Source organism: Protopterus annectens, chromosome 17.part0 (assembly GCF_019279795.1).
Source record: "Protopterus annectens isolate FY-2018-M chromosome 17.part0, PAN1.0, whole genome shotgun sequence".
Taxonomy (NCBI): Eukaryota; Metazoa; Chordata; order Ceratodontiformes; family Protopteridae; genus Protopterus; species Protopterus annectens.
The window spans coordinates 68,670,327-68,693,139 of NC_056751.1; the positions used below are offsets into that span (position 1 = coordinate 68,670,327).

General features: G+C 37.2%; 1 protein-coding gene across 1 annotated transcript in view; it reads left to right on the forward strand.

The window, feature by feature from the left end:
• Positions 1–22,813, forward strand: part of DNAH6 (dynein axonemal heavy chain 6) — a 5,071,261-nt gene that overhangs the window by 3,603,204 nt on the left and 1,445,244 nt on the right. The window lies entirely within an intron of this gene.

Consider the following 22,813-nt stretch of genomic DNA (forward strand, 5'->3'; position numbering starts at 1 on the left):
CCACCAGAACTTCCCTTCTTAAATATTGTGACAGAAATAGGGATGCACAGGATGGAGAATTACGGTTTATTACTACCTATGGGTGTAACATCAATTTGATTAGAAATACCGTGATGAAACATTAGAGCATCCTCACTGCCATTGAGGATATTGCCTCCTTAGTCGGAAACACTTGTCAATATGGTTACCGTAGAGGGAGAACACTAAGTTCATTTTTTTCACATTATAAGAGGATGGGTTCAGGTGGCATTATACATCAACAACGTACGATGACTTGTGATAAATTTTGGGGCACTTATCAATGCGGCCATTGTTCATCATGTCCATTTATATTCACATCTAAACAATTTTCCAGTAAAAACACTGACAGGATTTTTAACATGAAATTTTTTGGCAACTGTAATAGTGATTGGGTGGTATATCTTGCGACTTGCACATGTGGTTCATTTTATGTGGGTCAGACATCATGGGCGTTGAGATTACACATGTCGGAACATCATAGTGACATTCGAACCAAAAGAGAAACCAACGCTCTGTTCAGGCACTACACACAACATCATACTGCTAGATTTCAATTTTGTATTGTAGTTAGAATTTTGGGTGACAGATCCAAGAAACAGGGATGGCATTCCATTCTCAACCAAAAAGAGAAATACTGGATTATCAAGCTAGGGGCACTATTTTCTCCTGGTTTAAATGATCATTTGTAACCAATTAATATATCCAGTATTGAATGTATTATCATACTTATGTTTTATTACCATATTTGTTATTTGGATCATCTATTTTTTACTTGTTATTTTTTATTTTCTAGTTTGTATTTTTCCTTCCAGTTTTTCTTTCAGGCAGTATTATGGGCATGCCTAAAATCCTTTGGAAGCACCTCATTGGTCTATGGACCTTATTTAAACCTGCATTTGTGCATCATTTCCTGTTTGCACTTTTCTTGTTCCACTGAGGAAAGCCATGTTAGGCTGAAACCGGTCTGGATTATTGAATTGTTCGATATGTATTAAAACACTTACGTTTTACCTTAGTGTTGCTGCAGTTTTGTTGCTGATATATATACTGAGTTTTGTGCTGGCATTTTTTCAGTTACTCATGTACTTCCTTCCCAGTTCACCAGGTGGGACTTTTATTTCAATTATGTACAGACTATGGTCACCAGTTCTTCAGGCAAATGGGCTCTAGCATAGAACTCACACATGGTGTTGGCTATCTCCTCTGCATTAAGAGGGAACTACATATGCCCCCCCCCCATATGCTGAAGCATGACATTGAGAAATTAATAGAGTATATTCAAGGCAGAAGCCTGAGATACCACCAATGTATCCTCAGTAGGTTGCTGAAAAATACCTGTAGCCAATACAAGTAAAGCCACACATACCTTTGCATCCACTGGAATAGGTACTCCATGACTATCATAGGGATGCAAACGAGGCTGACATATGTCCACAATTTGTTGCTTAGTGTTCTAGTCAGCACATTACTAGTCCATTATATGGGAGACCATGAAATGTTAATTGTAGTCAGATGACCTATCCCCTCCAGGGGCAGCATTGTGCACCATTTGGCAAAGCAGCTGTAGGTTAACCTCATGCAGGTACACATTTACACTGGCTACTGCAACACCTTGCATAATTGTTTGAAGTACCCTGGCTCAACACGGGCATGTGGCATATGGCTGAGTTCAAATATAAAGTGGACACTACTCCACTGTGTGTTATTTAAACATTTTTGAATTACACATCACCATCTCATTTTGCTTCATTATAATATGTGGCACTTCTATACAGTCATTAGCATATAGCACTGCTAACCATAATATTTGTCTTAGCTCCATCATGTAGCTGTGATTTCTAAACTGCACATACCCTGTGCATGGCACTCATTATGCACATTTGCTTAGCTTGATACTGCAAAGTTTTCTGAAATTCAGCCCTTTGAATATGGTGATATGAATGATGTATTGGTAAGATACAAAATAGTTTAAGGTAAAATTTATGTGTCATGGTGCAATATTTTAAGATAAATAAACCTGACCTTATCAAAATCAATGAAAAAGGATGTGTGTAAGATGTAATGTGAGTTAAATAAAAATGATAAATAACGTTAAATGTGTTGTAAAAGTGAAATGAAGAAATAGAGACGTATTATAATGTACTTTAAAAAATGGACACTAGAGAACACTTATATAAATAAGACTCACACCTCATGTTTCCGGTGTGAATATAAACATAATAGGAAGCCTTGCCCTGCTTTCAATAAATTTTGTATAATTGATACTAAAAAGATGTTTTCTTGTAATGGCAAGTTAATTTATGAAACTTGTAACTTATCATTCTTCAAGAAACTTGAAGGCTGCCACCTATACCTCTCAACCTCTTAGAGCAAGAAATCTGGACAAAGCCACAGATAATGGGGCACAGACTCAAAATAGGGAAGCTTCTAAAATATTGCTCTTACGAACTTAGAAAGTTGATAGAATAACAGGTTTTACATTAGAATGAATTTTCTGAAGGGTATGAAGTCTGAAACTCAGATGTCTGCAATTATTTTCTGACTTCAGCTCTCAATGATTTGCTGGCGATTTGCCAGAAAAATAAAATTTTATGAGAAGCAGACCACAAATATGAGCGAAAAATCTACACATTCTTTGAAAATCTGGACAGTTGAGAGGCATGCTGCCACCACAACTGGATGTTTTCTGTTTCCTTGTAAATAACAAGATTTTTTAAAGGAAAATCTTATGTTGCTCCCTAAGTCTATCTTGACACTTGGTTTATCTGCTTCAAGGCAGATCCAAGCAAGCAATATTTTCAGAGCTTCTCCAGTACTTATACACATTTCTCTATAATGCTCTATACTAGCAACATCTCCTCAGATGTCTTTTGCTACTTTTCTAGCTAGATGCAAATCTCCAGTGATCCAAGCAGTTAAATTTCAAATCAGATAAGTGAAGACAGTTTTCTAGATTTTCAGTTTTCTAGGAGTTTTTCCACATTTTTTCCTGTTAGTTTTTTTTTATGCTGTATTGTATAAAAAAAGGGGTTTCCTCTCTCTCTCTCTGTTTGTCTCACTTTCCTTTTAAAGGGGCCTTCCTAAGGCTTCTTTATAGTTTGTTCTGTATATGGACATTGTCCACCGGGATTCCCTTTCATTATGGAAAAGGCTTCAGGGTTTAAAAATGCCTTAAGTCTGGCCATAAAATCTCACCTGAGGATCCACACTTGAAGATTACTGTTTATGTAAGCACTAATTGGGACATTTGCTCATCTTTCAGCCAATGGGCCCTGTTCAACATAAAAAAAAATTGATTATAAAATGCATTCTTCCAGGTTCAGTACAGTCCTGGTGTCAAATCCATTGGCTTCAAAATGAGGTTCCCTGATTGTTCTCCTTTTGCCATTGACAGCCTTGCAGTCTTTGGCATTGGTAGTTTCTCTGACCCTTTCAACTACAGAGTCTTTGGAGCAGATGGTATCCTGGAGCCGAGAGACTGATTCCAGTCATCTAGTGGTGGGATTGGCTCCAAATGGTTTGGGTTCTTCCTAGTCACTGGGTGCTTCTGTCCTTGACAGCTTGGCTCCAGTCTTGGCGTGGATCAAGTTGGTTCATCAGCTCTGGGGGATCAGTCTTCTGATCCATCAATCTTGGGTTCAGGTATGGATTGGAGATTACTCACCTTGACAATGTTGGCTCTCTCCTCAGCTTTCAAGGCTTTTGAGAAAATCCTAGCCAGGTTATCTATTTGGGGAGTGAACACTTCCCTCACCTCAGCTCCACCTAGACCTCCTGATGTATCTGTGACTGTTGGCTCTCATCATCTTTCCCAGGTGTAGCTCATTTCAAAGGGTCTGGACTGACATCTTACTCCAGGTGTTGGAAACATTTCTGAATCTTCAACTCCTTTCCCTTCTGAAGAACACAGAAAATGTAAGTGTAAAAGGAGACACTTGGACTCCCCTCAGGAGTCACTCAATGAGGACACTGACCTCAGTGAAGGAGAAGGATCCCCTAGATCTCCTGCAGAGGACACCTCATTTGACGAGTTGAAGGAATTGTTAAAACAAAGGGGGATCTGGCCATGTGCCACCATTTTTCCCTGATGAGGAAATGCTTGTTGCGGCCTTTGAACCTGGTACATCTACCTTCTGGGTGGTCTGTTCTGCTGTTCAGCCTATTGATTTTGTTTCACAGAAGGCTTGGTGGGATCCTGATCTGGTACAACTAGTCCCACATAAACCATACAAGGTACTTGTCCATCTCAAGGATCGATTATATTGGAGTAAAGGTCCTGTTGTGGACTGTATTATTATTTCAGCAGCCACCAAAAAAGAGCTATTGAAAGAGAGGTTGTCAGTCCACCCACTTAACAGGAAGTCTATAGAGATGGATTGTTTTGAAAAATGTGTGTGTTTCAAGGACTTTTTCTCTTAGAACTTTAAATTACATCTCTCATATTACTAGGTTCCAGTGGGAATTAACAAGCAAACTAGTAAACTCCTTCAGGAGACATTAGAAAACAAAGACTAGGAAGTCCTTGAAATCACAGCTGGCTACCTTGTTGTCAGTTACTAATGTCTCCATGTGGCTGATTTCCAGTGCAGTGGATGTAGCATTGAAAACAGCAGATACTGGCATTGCAACACATTGCCATGCCTGGCTTTTGCTATGTGATTTTGTGGACATCTTTAAGGCATCTCTTTTTGGACTCAAGGTAAAGGATACAGTGTCTTAGAGTGAGCAAGAAGGCACAACATTATCTGCCATGGGGGTTTGTTTCTCTAACCTCCAAAAGTCCTTTTCCAGGAATAAGAGGATAATGTCTCTATTTCAAGAAATTCCAGTGACACCCCTTTTGACAGTGCCCTTTGAAGTAGAAAGGGGAACTCTAATGTGCACCATCCCAGAGTCAAAGGAGATCTGTGAAATCTAGGGTTTAGAGGCCCATTCCCTGATAAACCATTTCAGTGATCCCTGAAAAATTACCTGCCTGCTTATCTCTGGAGGCAGTCAGAGGACATCTCTTTCTTCACTAAAAAATAGATGGCAATCACACAGGATTCTTGAGTGAAGAAAATAATATCCAGAGGCTTCATAACTCTCTTTCAAAACAAAGTGACCCTATCCTACAAGACCATTCTATATGTTTCTCTCTGACAAAGAAAGACCGTAGCCCAATAAATTTTCTGGCTACATGAAAAAATTCATCCAGGAGATCCCAGCAGACCCCAACAAATCTGGAACCTACTCACAATTCTTTTTGTTTCCAAAAAGGAACAGGGAACTCAGGCCGATTGTCGACCTTAGCAGTATAAACACATTTGTGAACATGATCAAGTTCCAGGTGGTCACAGTTTAATCTAGTCTTCCTCTCCTGAGGAAGGGAGGCTGGATGTGTTTTATAGACCTTCAGGATGCCTACTGTCATAGGTTCATAGATGTGTACTAGGCTAATGGCCCTGGGGCCTTTACAAGCCTAGCCCAGAGGATTACCCTAGCATCATGCCACCCGATCTTAGTTCCCAGTGCCTCTGTCAAGCAAAGCCACTGGAGTGATCCCTGGGATGAATTTTCTATTTCCCATCCACACATTAAGATTTCTCTTGAAGAGGCCCAGTGAGGTGCTCTGCTTGACATGTATGGGAAGCCTGTTCCATAGCATGGGCAGTCTCTTGGTTATGAACCTATCCTGCCAGCATGTTCTGTTGATTGTGGTAGTAAGGTTGAGGTCTCTGGAGTGTGTGGTGCGGAGGGATTGGGATTTCTTTAGCTGTAGCATTTCTAACAAAGCTGGGTCAGACATGCTATGTCAAGAATATCAATGGCAACACCCAGATCTGCTCTGTGTTACAGCACAATGGCACAAAAATTACAGAACCAATTGATATTGCCAACATCCTGGCAGATAGGTTCAGTGCTAACTTTATCCCCCTCTCACCCCCTAAAGGGCCCATATCTATACAGGAAGAATGCAGAGTCCCTGTAATCACAACTTCACAGGTAAAAGCAGCACTCTCTAAAGCCAAAAACGCAACATCCATGGAACTGGACAACATCCCAGGCTGCGTTTTACATGAACTTCAGAATGAACTGGCTCCTCACCTAAACACCATGTTTAATCATAGCCTCACGTCAGGCTTTGTGCCCACTGAATGGCACACAGCAACAGTTATCCCACTCCACAAAGGGGGAGCCACCACTGATCCTGGGAACTATTGTCCTATTAGCCTGATGAGTCTGGTCTGCAATGCCATGGAACGTATCATCATGGAATTCATAAACAAAGACATTGGTAACCTCCAAACTCTGGACCACACCCAGTTCGGGTTTGTGAAAGGCAGATCTTGCCTCCTGAACCTGGTCAACTTCTTTGAGGCAGTCCTCAAAGCCGTAGACAAGTGTAAGGTGGTTCACACAGCCTATCTTGACCTCTCCAAGGCTTTCGACACCATCCCCAATTCTGGAATTATAGCTAAACTCACTAAACTAGGTATAAATCCCTATGTCACAAGATGGGTTGTCAAATGGCTCACTGACAGAACCCACACTGTAAAAGTTGCAGAATCCAAATCTGACTTCCAACCAGTGACAAGTGGAGTACCACAGGGTTCAGTCCTGGGACCTCTCCTGTTTGGTATCTACTTTTCTGAAGTACAGGCTAACATGAAGGCCTCTGGCTAATGAAGTTCATAGATGACTGCAAACTAGGAGCTATAGTCGAGTCCCCAAATGATGTGGACATCCTACAGAAGGGCCTCACTGAGACAGATGCCTGGTGTCAGAGCCATGGCCTCAAGCTCAATGCCAAAAAGTGCAGTGTTATCCCCTTTGGTAAAAACTCTGTACCCATGAACTACCACATAGGCGGCAGTCTTCTTAACACCGAATGTGTGATAAGAGACCTTGGGACCCAGGTGGACAGTAGTCTCTCCTTTGATAATAAATCACATTGCCACAGTAGTCAGGAAATCCTTCTATATGGCACACCTCATCACAAAAGGGTTCTCATCCATGAAAAAAGAGGTCATTGTTCCGCTTTACTCGACAATCATTAGACCCATTATAGAGTACAACACCCCTTTTGGAATGTACCTCACAAGACATCTACAGCAACTGGAAAGGCCATAGAAGTACCTCACAAAGAGAATTACTGGCCTCAAACAGATGCCCTACACTGATCGTCTCAAAAAACTCCAGCTTTACTCTGTAGCATATTGCCTACTCCGAGGTGATCTCTGCCTAACATGTAAAGCTATGTCAAACTCAGAGGTGTTGGACATGCTACACCTAAAGAAATCCCAATCCCTTCAAGCTACATGCTCTGGGGACATAAACCTTGTCACCACAATAAACAGAACATGCTGGAGGGATATATTCCTGTCCCAGAGACTTCCCATACTTTGGAACAAGCTACCCATCTATGTCAAGCAAAGTTCCTCATTAACACTCTTCAAGAAAAATCTTGATGAGTCGATGGGAAATAGGAAATAAACCCCAGGGATCACTTCTGTGGCTCTGCTCGACAGGGGCACAGGAAATTAACCTTCTTGGGTTGGTGTAAGCCAGGGAACTTTGTTGGCTAGGCTTACTTAGGCCCTTGGGCTGATAGCCTAGTACCTACCTATGAACCTATGAACCTATGGCTTTGTAAGTCAAGCAGAGATTGCCTCTAAGTAGGCGATATGAGACAGAGAATAGTTGGAGTTTTTTTAGTCTGTCCATAAAGGACAAATGTTTAAGGCCTAGGATCCTCTTTGTGAGGTACTTTTGCAGCCCCTCCAGTTGTTGCAGGTGTTTAGTGAGGTACATGCCAATTGGGGCATTGTACTCAATGATTGGCCTAATGAGGGAAGAGTAGAGAGAGACAATGACCTCTTTCTTCCTGGATGCAAAACCCTTAGTAATGAGATGTGCCACACAGAAGGACTTTCTGACCACAGTGGCAATGTGGTGGTCAAAAGAGAGGTTGCTGTCAACCTATGTTCCCAGATCTCTTATAATGCCTTCTGTGTTCAGTGGGCTACCATCGATGTGGTAATTTATGGGAACCAGGTTTTTCCCAAAGAGGATGATGACACATTTTTTGGCATTGAGCTTAAGGCCATGGTTCTGACACCAGTCGTTGGTCTCAGTGAGGCCTTTCTGTAGGATATCAACATCACTCAGGGAGTTAATAATAGCTCCCAACTTGCAATCTTCTGCAGACTTTGTCAGTGAGAGTTCCTTTCTGTTGGCCTGGACTTGAGAAAAGTAGATACCAAACAGGAGCGGACCTAGGACCGAATCCTGTGGGACTGCACTCGTGACTGGTTGGCAGTCTGACTTGGAGTCAGCTACTTTCACACTGTGGGTTCTACCCGTGAGCCAGTTTGCAACCCACCTAGTCATAGAAGGGTTTATGCCTAGCTTAGTGAGTTTTTCTATGATTCTTGAGTTGGGAATGGTATCAACAGCCTTGGCCAGATCAAGGTAGGCTGTGTGAACCACCTTGCCTTTATACACAGCTCTGGTGACTGACTCAAAGAAGTTGACCAAGTTGAGCAGGCATGATCTACCCTTCATAAAACCAAACTGTGTGGGATCCTGAGTTTGGAGAGTCCCTGTATCCTTGTTTATTAGGTCCATGATGATGTGTTCCATAGCTTTGCATATCAGACTCATCAGGATAATAGGGCGATAGTTCCCAGGGTCTGCAGTCGCTCCTTCTTTGTGGAGAGGGATGACTGTAGCAGTGCACCATTTGGTTGGGACAAAGCCTGAGGTGAGGCTGTGATTGAACAGGGTATGCAGGTGAGGCACCAGTTCACTCTGTAGTTCATGTAGAATACAGCCAGGTATATTGTCAGGTCCCATAGAAGCCGTATTCTTGGCCTTGGACAGTGCTGTTTTAACCTGTGCAGCAGTAATACTGGGTGCCTGGGAATCTACTGGTATTGTGATTGGTACCTTGGGGGGAGAGGGATAAAGTTGGCACTGAATCTGTCAGCCAGTATATCGGCAGTATCTGTTGGCTTGGTGTAGGAGGTACCATTGTGCAGTAGTTCAGAGCAAATCTGGGTATTGCCGTGGAGATTCTTTACGTAACTATAGAAGGCCTTGTGTTTTTTTTTTACTATCTGCTGCAATTCTGTTTTCATAGCTAGCTTTAGAGGATTTGATGAGGGATCTCAACTTTTTGTTGAGTCTAATAAAGGAGTTTTTCCAGTCTTGGAACTTCACCTTATTCCACATCAGTTTCTTTCTTCTGTTGTAGTTTGTTTATGACAGGGGACCACCAGATTGCCTTCCTTCTTTTGGAGGAGAGTGTCTTGGTTCTGTTGGGTATGGCAAGATCCATAGATTTGTGTACGTGTTCGTACAGTGCATTGGTGTATGATTTGGCAATCATGCAACTGATCTCCATTTGCATGTGTGCCATGAAATTAGCCACCGCGGAGCCCAAAGTTAGCTTTGGAGAAGTTTTTCATGGTGGTTACCTTTGCAGGGGGGGTGATGGGAGGGATGTGGATTTGCAAGGTGATTAGTTTGTGGTCTGATCTAACCAGGGAGGAGTTGTCTATTGGTATAGAGCAACGATCGCCCATGTTAGTAATGGTCAAGGATGTTGCTACCTTTAGTGGGGATAAGAAAGAACTGGTCCAGGGCATTGGAATTAATGAATTCCAGGAAACGTTGGGCAAGTGTATTGGTGCATGAGTAGTTTTCCCAGTTAATGCAGGGGTAGTTGAAGTCACCCATTATGAGAGTGTTAAATTGGACCCTCATATTTTCCAGGGTGCTTAGGAACATGGAAAGTTAGTCTTGGGACATGGTTGGGGACCTATAGCAGGCTATGACCTGAATTGCTGTCTTACCCAATGCTAGCTGCACTTGAAATATCTCAGATGAGTTATGTTGGGCTACTAGTCTGAAGGTGTGGGCATCCATTATGAATATGGAAACACCACTGCCTTTGGAGCTTCAGTCCAAGTTCTGGGGCCAAAAGGTGTGGAATGAGTTATAGCCTGGTAGTGCAGGGGTACTTTCTGCTGCCTTGAACCAGGTCTCTGTTATGGCACAAATGTCGATGTTCTCCATTTTAAGGAGTGCTTTGAGTGAGTGCATTTTGAGATTTAGACTTCTAGTGCTGAGCAGCATGACCTTCAGATTGCATTTGTTTGTAGCTGTTATGGTGGTAATTTGGTCTTTGGAACACTGCCTAAAAAAGGCACTATAAGAGTGGCAAGAGCCTTGGCCAGTATCCAGAAGCCCAGGGGTGACAGATGCAGGCTATCTCTGGCAAAGCATAGAGGTCTGTCAATTATGTCATCCCAGGCAGACAGATACTGGATCTCTTTAGAATGACAATAGAAACTTAGCCAATTGTTGACATCAATCATTTTCTCCTTGTACTGTGGTATCATTCTGGGTGATGGTACAATGCTGCTCAGGGCTGGGGTCTTATCCGCCTGGGCTACATAATTCAAGAGCTCCTCCATGTCTCTTTTCATGTAGTCCAGGGAGGTATGTCTGAGGTCATTCACACCCACATGTACAATGACAGTCATATTTGTACCTGTTGTTAAGGGACCGTAGTGCATGTGTTATGTAACATATCCTGGTGCCTGACAGGGAGCTGACTGTTACTTTCTCCTTATTCATCCTAGTGAGTGGGACATCAGTGTGCCTCACTATCAAGTCACCTATGGCTAGTGTGTTGGGCATGCCTTAGGGACTTTGGCTGAGTGGCACGCTGTTTAGGTGAGTTATGTTTCTCATGATTAGTGTTGTGTTGTGGTGGTTGAATGCATTTTTGTCTTGGAGGTCTCTGCTGTTTGTGTAGATTTTTATTGAGAGCCTCTGCGAAGGTGGGTGTGTGGTTTCTGTTTTTATGTGAAGTCAGTGCTGGTGTATGTTCTGGAGGGCTATGTGTTGAATGTGTTGACCTTCTTCTCTTGTCCAGCTATTCCGGTCTTGGCTGGAAAGTGCATGGCTTCTAATTTGGATATATAAGTGCATTTCTCGCAAGTGTAAGTGTTGGGAGGTAAGAGGAGAGGGTTGTCAGTGTACATGAGGCAGTTGCTACATTCCCTCAGGATGCTCAAGTTCACCAGGCTAATAGGAGAATGCACAGGGGACTGACCTTTAGACATGTCTGTAGGGATGGGCATTAATAATAAGTACTGGAGCTGTTTCCTTGTAGAATGTTTAGTGCTGGTAGCACTTTAGCGTGCTACAATAGAAGATCATGTGAAGATTGCACAGCAGTCCAGAAGGTACCTCCACTTCTAGCTTGGAGCCAGTCACTATCTGTTCAGGGCTGTGCCATTCAGACTCATCACAACCCTCCTGGGTGTTCAACATGTGTACAGCAGTAGTACAGCACACTTCCAGCTACAGGGTTTCCAGATTTCCCAGTATTTTGATGACTATTGCCTCACTACAAAAACAAGAGTCCTTAATCCAAACAAGAGATTTTTTTTATTTTGTGTTGGCAGTCTGTGGAAATTTCCAGAAATTACAAAAAAAAAAAACAAGCTTAGAACCCACTCAGTCAATGTATTTCATAGGTTGCCATCTAGACAAATCATCCCAAATTGCAAGATTATGACCATCAAGGCTGATTTCCCTTTGCTTGCAGGCACAAGGTGTTCTCAGTACTTCAGATTCACCAGCATCTCTGATCCATTTGCTTGATTTCTTTTGCAAGGCTCCATGGAAGCTTTGATAACTTTGATTCTTCAAGAAAGGTTCTTTATGAGAGTTCTGCAGTGGGGTCTTTTGGTCCATTGGTGTCTATTTTTTTTTAACTATAGTTTTTTATTTTTTAATATGATAATTCATCAAACATTACATAAATTCAAAATGAAAGAAAAAGATATATACAATTTTACAACCTATAGTCTCTTAACATTAAGTATATACATTAGTGTCTATATAGGCAAAAGCTATGAATATATTTAAATACATTGTAAAGAACAAAAAAAAATATTTCATAAATCTTTGTCCATTTTCTCAAATATTGGTAATATTTTCATCCAGTAGTTATAGAGTGATGTACGTCTGGTTGTTCTGTTCTCCAGTATAGACATTTCCATATGTCCAACTGCTAAAAACAAGTTTCTAAATTCCTTAAATGTGGGAGAAGTCGTACTTTTCCAGTGAATGATGATAATTTTGCATGCTACTGCCATCAATAACCATAGTATCTTGAAAGTTTTTTTGGCACACAATCTGGGATGGGAAAGTTAAATAGAATCATTGATTTTGTTAATTGATAATTATGATTAAAAGCAATTTGGAGAAAAGAATTAATATTTTCCCAATACAAAGTAACACACTTGCATTCATAGAAAATATGATGCCAGTCAGCTCTTATCTTGATTTGGCATCTCCAACATTGATCCTCACTAGCAAATATTTTAGTTAATTTATGTGGTGTATAAAAACTTCTGTTTAAATATCTCCAAGTAAATAGTTGCCAATATATTGATAATGTTGTTTGTTTTGAGGATCTTAAGATAATCTTCTTCTCTTTTTCATTAGGAGGGTGGTTGTTTATCTGTAAGTAATAATTCCAGTATGCTTCTGGATAATAGATTTTTGTTTTCTTAATAAGTCTGTAAATATTAGGTAGCCTTTTCCTTGATAAGGTTGATTTGTGATTATAATAAAATAATCAATAAATTTAGGAACATTTTGTCAAACTGCTGTTTGTATTTGTTCAGTTTTATTTATAAGATAATGACTTAGATTTTGCAGGAGTAACCATGAATCATTATTTATATTATACTTGTTAATTATTTGATCATTAGTTAATAATTTTTCTTGTTCTACTAATTGATACCAATAATTTATTTAACTTTTCTTTAATGTATTTATTTTTTGTGTTTGGAATGTATCAAGGATAGCAGGTGTAAAGGCTATTGGTAGAAACAGAAAAAAACTGGTAGAATCAGAAAAAAAACAAGAATTAACATTTGGGACTTTGTTTATATATGTTTTAAATGTTTTTAGGGTAGTATTTATATATTTTGATGGTAATTTATTGTTTGTATTTTTTTCCTACTAGGTGATCTTTTAATAACCAGATAAGGGGTGATAGTATGATAGTTAAATAATCCTGTATATGACTTTGATTAAGTTCTATATAAATCTGTTCATGTATTTGCTTCCAAATAGGGATGTAGTGAGTATTTAACCATAAGGTTATATTTTTGACAACAGATGATAAAATGTATGTCTCAATGTCTGGTAAATTAATTCCTCCTTCTTCCCAATTTGGTAAATGCTTATTTAAAGCAATTCAGGGTTTATTTGGAAACCATAAGAAGTTTAATATTATTTTGTTAAATCTTTGGATGACATACTTGGGAGGTGGCAATGAGAATCATTGTATTATGTATAGTACTTTGGGAAAGATGATTGATTTAATAAGATATAATCTGTCTCCCATTGTAAACATATATTTGTTCCAGTTAGATATTGTTTGCTCTATTTTAACTAGTGTTTTTTTAATTAAATATAAGTGAATCTGTTAAATCTTCAAGTAAATCTATACCTAAATACAGTATTTTGTTGTCTACTGCTATATATTTGGAATATTCTTTGCTTGTATATCTCTTTTTGGTATTGCATGGTAAGATTTTTATTTTGTTTTCATTAAAGTGTAAGTTTGAGACATTTTAAAATTGCTTCATATCATTTAATAATGCCTGTAAAGATTTGTTAGTGTCTGAGAGGGTTAGAAGTATGTCATCAGCAAAGAGTTGTAATTTAAGGTTTACTGTTTTGTTAATGTATATTCCTTTAATGTTATTGTTTGATCTAATTTGATTTGTAAAGGGTTCTATTATTAATGCAAATAACAGTGGTGATAAAGGGCAACCTTGTTTAGTTCCCTTTTTGATTTGTATAGGTCCTGACCTATATGATCCTAATTTAACATATGCTATAGATTCTTTATATAATGATTGAATGAGAGTATTGACATTTATGGGGAAATTATATGTATTTAAAACTAATGATAGAAAATTTCAGTTAACTGAATCACAAGCTTTGTTAATATCTAGGGAAATTATGTTTAAATTGAGATTTATATGTTTAGTATAATCTATGAGTGAGAAAATTCTTTTAAGATTGTCATAGGTATTTCTTCCCTTAATAAATCCTGGATGGTCTTCACGGATTAACATGGGGAGAAGGTGCTTGATTCTGTCTGCATATATTGCCATGAACGGTTTGTAATCTATATTTAATAATGATATTGGTCTATATGATGAACATTGCTTCTCGTCTTTGCCTGATTTAATTATTGGGGATATCAGTGAATATTTCCAAGAGAATGGGATATTCATGTCTTGTTTAACTATGTTATATACTTTTAAAAGTAAGGCTATAGCCTGATTAGGTATTAATTTAAACATTTCAGGTAATATATTATCTGGGCCAGGTGCTTTATTTACTTTAAGTTTTTTAATTTGTGATTTCAGTTCCGTCATTGTAATTGATTTATTTATAGTGTCTACTTGTACTTGCATTAACCTAGTAATAATTATATTTTCAAGGTAATTTTTCATATCTTTGGTAGGTATTTCTTGAGAATTTAAAGAATTATAAGAGTTATATTGTTATCTAAATGCTTCCAGAATACTATTTAAGTCTGTTACTTTTTTCTTAGTATTCTTTAATTTGTTTGGATTTGATTATTTTTTGTTCTATTTGCTAATTGTTTTTTGATGCTTTGGATTTGTGGAATAAGAGTTTAGTTTTATCTTTTCTAAATTAATCATAATCTTATTATGTAATATTTCTGCATATTTATTGTTAGTTTATAATAATTCTTGAGCTGAATCTATATTTCCTTTTTGAACTTCCAGTTTCAATTTGTCGGCTTTCTCTTGTAATTCTAACATATCTTTATTCCACGTTTTCCTTTTATTAATATACCAAGCTAATACTTTCCCACACACATATATATATATATATATATATATATATATATATATATATATATATATATGTATAGTTTTAATGAGTCTCAAATATATATTTCTGTGATGTCCTTTGTTGTGTTCAATTCAAGAAAAGCTTTAATTTCTTTTAATAGAATTCTTTAAAGTCTGTTAATTTTGTGATGTAAGAAGGTATTCTTGTGATGGGATTTGTATCTATGTGCTTAACTTCTATCTCAAAAACTAGTGCATTATGATCAGATAGTGGACAATTTATTATTTTAACTTTATCTATTTTTATTAAATCATTTTATATATATATATATATATATATATATATATATATATATATATATATATATATATATATATATATATATATATATATATATATATATATATATATATATATATATATATATATATATATATATATATGTATATATATCCTATCCATTCTAGAGTTAGATATATGCCTAAGAGAGTAAAAGGAATAAATTAATGAGTCCAGGCCAGCAAAATTATTTATGTCTTTTAAGCACATTGTGTCTAAATTTTAAAAGTGCCTTTGATATAGGTAGTTTTCTTCTTTTGGTTTTTGAGTATGTGTCTTTATCATTTGTTATACAATTAAAATTTCTTGCTATTATCAGGCTACCTTTAGTTAAATGAATTAGTTCTTCAAAATTATGTTTAACTGCTCCTAGTCCGAGTCCTGGTATCCAGTGTAAATTTATTAAAGTATAAACTTTTCTATTCAGTTCCATAGACACTAGACAAAATATACCTGATGTATCACGATAGGTGTTAATTATTTTGGGAGATATGATTTCATTACGAATTAATATGGCTACCCCTCTTTTCTTTTGTTTATATTGAGAGCTTGTTAGCACAATGTAGTTATTAATATTTAAACTATTTATATCTATATCTAACAAGTGAGTCGCTTGTAGGAATACTATTTGTGGTTTATGTAAATTTATATATTTGAATTAACTCCTCCTCTTATTACTATTGTTCACACCATTAATATTTATGGATAAACATTTCATATTTTACTTTGTTTGTTTTGTATGACAGTATATGGAAATAACTTTGACTATTGGTTTTGTTTTATAAAACTGTTTTGATTTCATATTGTTCATAAATGTATTGAGTATTTTACCTGTAGACACCAAACCATTATAAAAAAACAAATGAACTACTAAAGTTAGTATTTCAACACATATAATACATTCCCTATCACTATGAGGTAATATATCTCTTTGCCTGGCTAGTAATACTACTCAAGCAAACCTTCTAACCTTGTGAATAGTGTTTAGATTAATCTCTCTTTAACCTCAAAATCAATATAATATTATTTACATAGCTTGAAAGAATAATATAATCAGCTAACAGATAAATATATAATAATGTGTATAAAAGTATTGTTATCTACATATCTAATTCTTTGTAACATATTTAACATATTAATAATGATTTAAATTTAAATATAAGTTTTTTCCACTCTGGGTTCAAAGGGCAGAATTTCAAATTTAACATTCAGTATTACTTCAAAGTCATGTAGTAGTTTACATGACATTCAATGCAGTACAGTTGTTTTTGGTTCATAATGAAGATGTTCTAGTACTTTTGTATGAAGCTTGAAGTAGTTAGTTAAATCAGGTTTCAAGTTAATTTGTATATCCCCCCCCCCCAGTTATTTAGGTACAATTAATTATCTCTGTTTTGTTTTATAATTGTGACAAGTAATAATTTTCTCAAAAAATATTTCCTTCTGTACAAAAGTATTGAGCATATTCAAGGAACAACGTTATAATATATATATATATATATTTTTCCCAATAAATTCTTGCAGGTTGAATGTTTCATATTTCAATCATTATTATTAGAAAAATTACATTAATGAATTAAAATGCACTTTAAACTGGAAATTTCAAATTTCAATAGTTATAGTAGGTTGTCTCCATATAGAGTACTTTATTTATTTTCCCTTCAAACAAATACTGCAGAGAAGGATTTATAGTAATTTCTTCCACTAATATATTCAAACAGCTATCGTATTTACAACATCAAATGAATTTTAAATTTTTCACACTTTTCCCCATCTACAAAACAATAAAATAATCAATTCTGTATCATAAATGCATTTCTGCAGTTTACTGATGCAACATATATTTAGAATTCATTTAAAATTTAAGTTTTCTATTCAGTTGTTAGTGAGTCTCAGAATACATCTGTATATTAATAGATAAAACAATATCACGGAACAAATTAAATACTAGATCAATTAAGCTATGTCAAAGCAATACCTTTATATACGTTCATATTGCAATTAATATATGGACATTTCAATAAAAAGTCTGTAATTATATACTTGTTAAATCAAATGACATGAATTTCATCCTTTCAGTTGCATGAGCCAAATGACCAATAGCTGTCAGCAACTTGGGGGCCCCCGGCCCCGGAGTCTGACATAGCGCCAGCAACTCTAACCCTGTGGGTTCTGTCCTTAAGCCAGTTTGCAACCCATCTTGTGACATATGGGTTTACATTTAAGCTGGTAAGTTTTTCTACAATACCCAAGTGGGGTATTGTGTCGAAAGCCTTTGCAAGGTCAAGGTAGGCTGTATGGACTGCCTTTCCCTTATCAATGGCCTTGGTGACTGTTTCGAAGAAGTCGGCCAAGTTCAAAAGGCATGATCTTCCCTTGACGAAGCCAAACTGGGTCGGGTCCAATGTCTGCAAGTCCCCTATATCTTTGTTTATGAGCTCCATTATGATCCTCTCCATAGCTTTGCAGACTAGACTAGTTAAGCTTATGGGGCGGTAATTACCAGGGTCCGTAGAGGCACCGCCTTTGTGGAGTGGGACCACAGTTGCCATACGCCACTCCTTGGGCACGTATCCTGTGGTAAGGCTGTGATTAAACAGCTGCCTTATGTGCGGGTTTAATTCCTCATTTAGCTCATGTAGCACACAGCCGGGGCCACCGTCCGGTCCCATTGATGCTGTGTTTTTAGCTTTAGAGAGAGCAACTTTCACCTGCGCATTTGAGATGTCTGGGAGGCTACACTCTGATGGGATAGTTATCTCTCCTTTAGGGGGGGGAGAGGGGGGTGAAGTTTGCACTGAACCTGTCTGCCAGTATGTTGGCAATGTCTGTGGGTTCAGTGATTTTTGTATCATTTTGGACTAATTCTGAGCATATCTGGGAGTTTCCACCCAGGTTCCTAACATAGCTGAAAAAGGCCTTATGATTGTCCTTTGAATCCATGGCAATTTTTCTCTCAAAATTGGCCTTAGTTGATTTTATGAGTGTTCGTATTTTTTTACTAATAATGATCAGGGGTGACTTCCCTTTTATGGATATCATGTAATAGCTTTCTCCTCTTATTGTAAAGTTTGTTAATGGCTGGGGTCCACCAGACTGGACGTTTGCCCTTTGTGGAAAGAGTCTTGGTTTTATTTGGGATTGCCTGATCCATGCAGTCCTGGAGGTGTTCATAGAAGGCATTTGTAAGGGCTTCCACAGCTTGGGTTGTGGTTTCCACTGGCTCAGGGGCCTTGAAGGATACCACACCAGTCTTGAGTAGTGTGAAGTTTGCTTTAGAGAAGTTCTTCACTGTGGTCTTTTTTGTTTGGGGTGGGGGCGGGATGTGGATTTCCAGTGAGATTAGTTTATGATCAGATTTCACCAATGATGGATATACTTCCGGTGTGGAGCATTTTGTCCCCATGTTTGTGATAATGAGATCTAGTATATTTTCTCCTCTCGTGGGAACAGTGACTAGCTGTTTCATGGCATTTGAATTTATGAACTCCAGGAACCATTGGGCTAGAAAGTTAGGGCTTGAGTAATGTTCCCAGTCTATGTTTGGGTAGTTGAAGTCACCCAATATGATGGTGTTTGGAGATACATTTATACCCTCCAGTGTCTTCAGGAAGGCTGTGTGGGGTTCCTGAGTTTGAGAGGGTGGCCTGTAGCATGCTACAATTTGTAGAGCAGTTTGGCTATGGTTAGTTGCACCTGGATGGTTTCCGAAGCTTCGTGCATTGCCACCAACCTGGAGGTGTGGGTATCCTTTATGAATATGGATACACCCCCTCCTTTTGTGGTGTGGTCCGGGTTTTGGGGCTGGAACGCATGATATGAGGTAAAACCTAATAGTGCCGGGGTGCTTTCAGGAGCCTTGAACCAGGTTTCAGTTACAGCACAGACATCGATGTTCTCCATACTGAGAAGGGCCTCAAGTGCGTGCATTTTGAGATTTAGACTTCTGGCATTGAGCAGCATTACCCTCAGTTTCTTCCCATTTTTGTTTTCTAGGGTGGTAGATTTAGAATTTGAGCCTTGCCTAAAAAGGCACTATGGGGGTGGCAAGAGCCTTAGCCAATATCCGGAATTCCAGGGGTGACAGGTGCAAGCCATCCCTTATCAAGCAGCGTGGCTTGTCAAGCATGTCATCCCAGGCAGACAGACACTGGATCCCCTTTGAATGACACCAGACATTAAGCCAATTGTTAAAGCTGATCATCTTGTCTCTATATTGTGGCATCATTCTTGGTGAAGGAAGGATACTGCTCAGGGTCAGGGTCATACCTGCCTGGGATACATAATCAGAGAGCTCCTCTATGTCTCTTTTCATGTAGTCCAGGGAGGTACATCTCAGGTCGTTCACACCAGCATGAACAATGACTGTGTCATATTTGTACTTGCCGTGGAGTGACCCGAGTGCTTGTGTTATGTGGCGGATTCTAGCGCCCGATTGGCAGCTTACTGTGACCCTCTCCTTGTTCAGCCTGGTGAGTGGGATGTCAGTGTGTCTGACTATGGAGTCACCTATGACAAGTTTGTTTGGTGTTGTATTTGGCCTTAAGGGCTGTGACTACTTTGCACACTGCTTTTGTGGTTTATGTGTTGCTTGTGGGGTGTCTTGAGGTAGCAGTTGTTTGGGTGTCTGCTTTGGAGGCCTCTGCTGTTTAGGTAAATTTTTACTCAGAGCCTCCGAGTATGTCTTTGTGTGTGTTTATGTGTTTGATTCAGTGGTGTGGTAGCATTATGTGAGGCTGGTTTTGTGGTGTGTGTAGTTGCCTTCTCCTCCTGTCTGGTCTTGCCAGTCCTGAGTTGAGAGAGCTCAGCCTCCAGTTTGGCTAAATAGCTGCATCTCTTGCAAGTATTTGTGTTATGTGGGAGGAGGAGAGGTTGTCTGTGTACATGAGGCAGTTATAACATTGCCTCAAGATTCCCAGATTCACCAGCTGGACCGGAGAGGAGATTGACAACTGACCTTTGGACATGCTAGAATAATATTGGGAATTCCTTAATAATTGAAAACAAGGGCCAGTGGGGAGTGAGGGTGTAGTGCTTTTAATTTTTAGTGCTGACTTATATAATTGCTTTAGTGAGCAAGTGCCAGGTAACTTGAGTGCAATGTGTTACAAGTAACTAAATCCAAAAACGACAAACAGTAACTTTCTTTCAAGTGAAACAAGGAAATAAGTACAGTAAGCAATGCAGATATCACTAGTGATCCAAAGAAGTGCTGAGAAGCCGCATATTAGGTGGAATTAGCTTCCAGGGAAATAACAAGCAAACAAACAACAAGCATATAAACAAAGCTAGATTCAGCAGGCCTGGATCTAGTCTATGCTAGAGCAAACAAGGTGTACCAATTTCAGTAAGATACAGTTCAAGTATTCAGGCACTATAAACCTTTAACCAGAAATTCCCAGCTCAGAAGGGCAGAGTCCAGCCTCTTCTCCCACAAGAGTGCAGACCACGAACCTTCTTAATGTAAAATAACTGGCCTGAAGCCCAAGTGCCTAAACCAGAACTAATACACTTGGACACTGGTTTAGTTTTATCTTTTCTAAATTAATCATAATCTTATGATGTAATATTTCTGCATATTTATTGTTAGTTTGTAATAATTCTTGAGCTGAATCTATCTTTCCTTTTTGAACTTCCAGTTTCAATTTATCGGCTTTCTCTTGTAATTCTAACATATCTTTATTCCACGTTTTCCTTTTATTAATATACCAAGCTAATACTTTCCCATATATATATATATATATATATATATATATATATATATATATATATATATATATAGTTTTAATGAGTCTCAAATATATATTTCTGTGATGTCCTTTGTTGTGTTCAATTCAAGAAAAACTTTAATTTCTTTTAATAGAATTCTTTAAAGTCTGTTAATTTTGTGATGTAAGAAAGGTATTCTTGTGATGGGATTTGTATCTATGTGCTTAACTTCTATCTCAAAAACTAGTGCATTATGATCAGATAGTGGACAGTTTATTATTTTAACTTTATCTATTTTTATTAAATCATTTTATATATATATATATATATATATATATATATATATATATATATATATATATATGTATATATATATATATATATATATATATATATATATATATATATATATATATGTATATATATCCTATCCATTCTAGAGTTAGTTTTATGCCTAAGAGAGTAAAAGGAATAAATTAATGAGTCCAGGCCAGCAAAATTATTTATGTCTTTTAAGCACATTGTGTCTAAATTTTAAAAGTGCCTTTGATATAGGTAGTTTTCTTCTTGTGGTTTTTGAGTCTGTGTCTTTATCATTTGTTATACAATTAAAATCTCCTGCTATTATCAGGCTACGTTTAGTTAAATGAATTAGTTCTTCAAAATGATGTTTAACTGCTCCTAGTCCGAGTCCTGGTATCCAGTATAAATTTATTAAAGTATAAACTTTTCTATTCAGTTCCATAGACACTAGACAAAATATACCTGATGTATCATGATAGGTGTTAATTATTTTGGGAGATATGATTTCATTACGAATTAATATGGCTACCCCTCTTTTCTTTTGTTTATATTGAGAGCTTGTTAGCACAATGTAGTTATTAATATTTAAACTATTTATATCTATATCTAACAAGTGAGTCGCTTGTAGGAATACTATTTGTGGTTTATGTAAATTTATATATTTGAATAAACTCCTCCTTTTATTACTATTGTTCATACCATTAATATTTATGGATAAACATTTCATATTTTACTTTGTTTGTTTTGTATGACAGTATATGGAAATAACTTTTGACTCTTGGTTTTGTTTTATAAAAATGTTTTGATTTCATATTGTTCATATATGTATTGAGTATTTTACCTGTAGACACCAAACCATTATAAAAAAAAACAAATGAACTACTAAAGTTAGTATTTCAACACATATAATACATTCCCTATCACTATGAGGTAATATACCTCTTTGCCTGGCTAGTAATACTACTCAAGCAAACCTTCTAACCTTGTGAATAGTGTTTAGATTAATCTCTCTTTAACCTCAAAATCAATATAATATTATTTACATAGCTTGAAAGAATAATATAATCAGCTAACCGATAAATATATAATAATGTGTATAAAAGTATTGTTATCTACATATCTAATTCTTTGTAACATATTTAACATATTAATAATGATTTAAATTTAAGTATAAGTTTTTTCCACTCTGGGTTCAAAGTGCAGAATTTCAAATTTAACATTCAGTATTACTTCAAAGTCATGTAGTAGTTTACATGACATTCAATGCAATACAGTTGTTTTTGGTTCATAATGAAGATGTTCTAGTACTTTTGTATGAAGCTTGAAGTAGTTAGTTAAATCAGGTTTCAAGTTAATTTGTATATCCCCCCCCCCCCAGTTATTTAGGTACAATTAATTATCTCTGTTTTGTTTTATAATTGTGACAAGTAATAATTTTCTCAAAAAATATTTCCTTCTGTACAAAAGTATTGAGCATATTCAAGGAACAGCGTTATAATATATATATATATATATATATATATATATA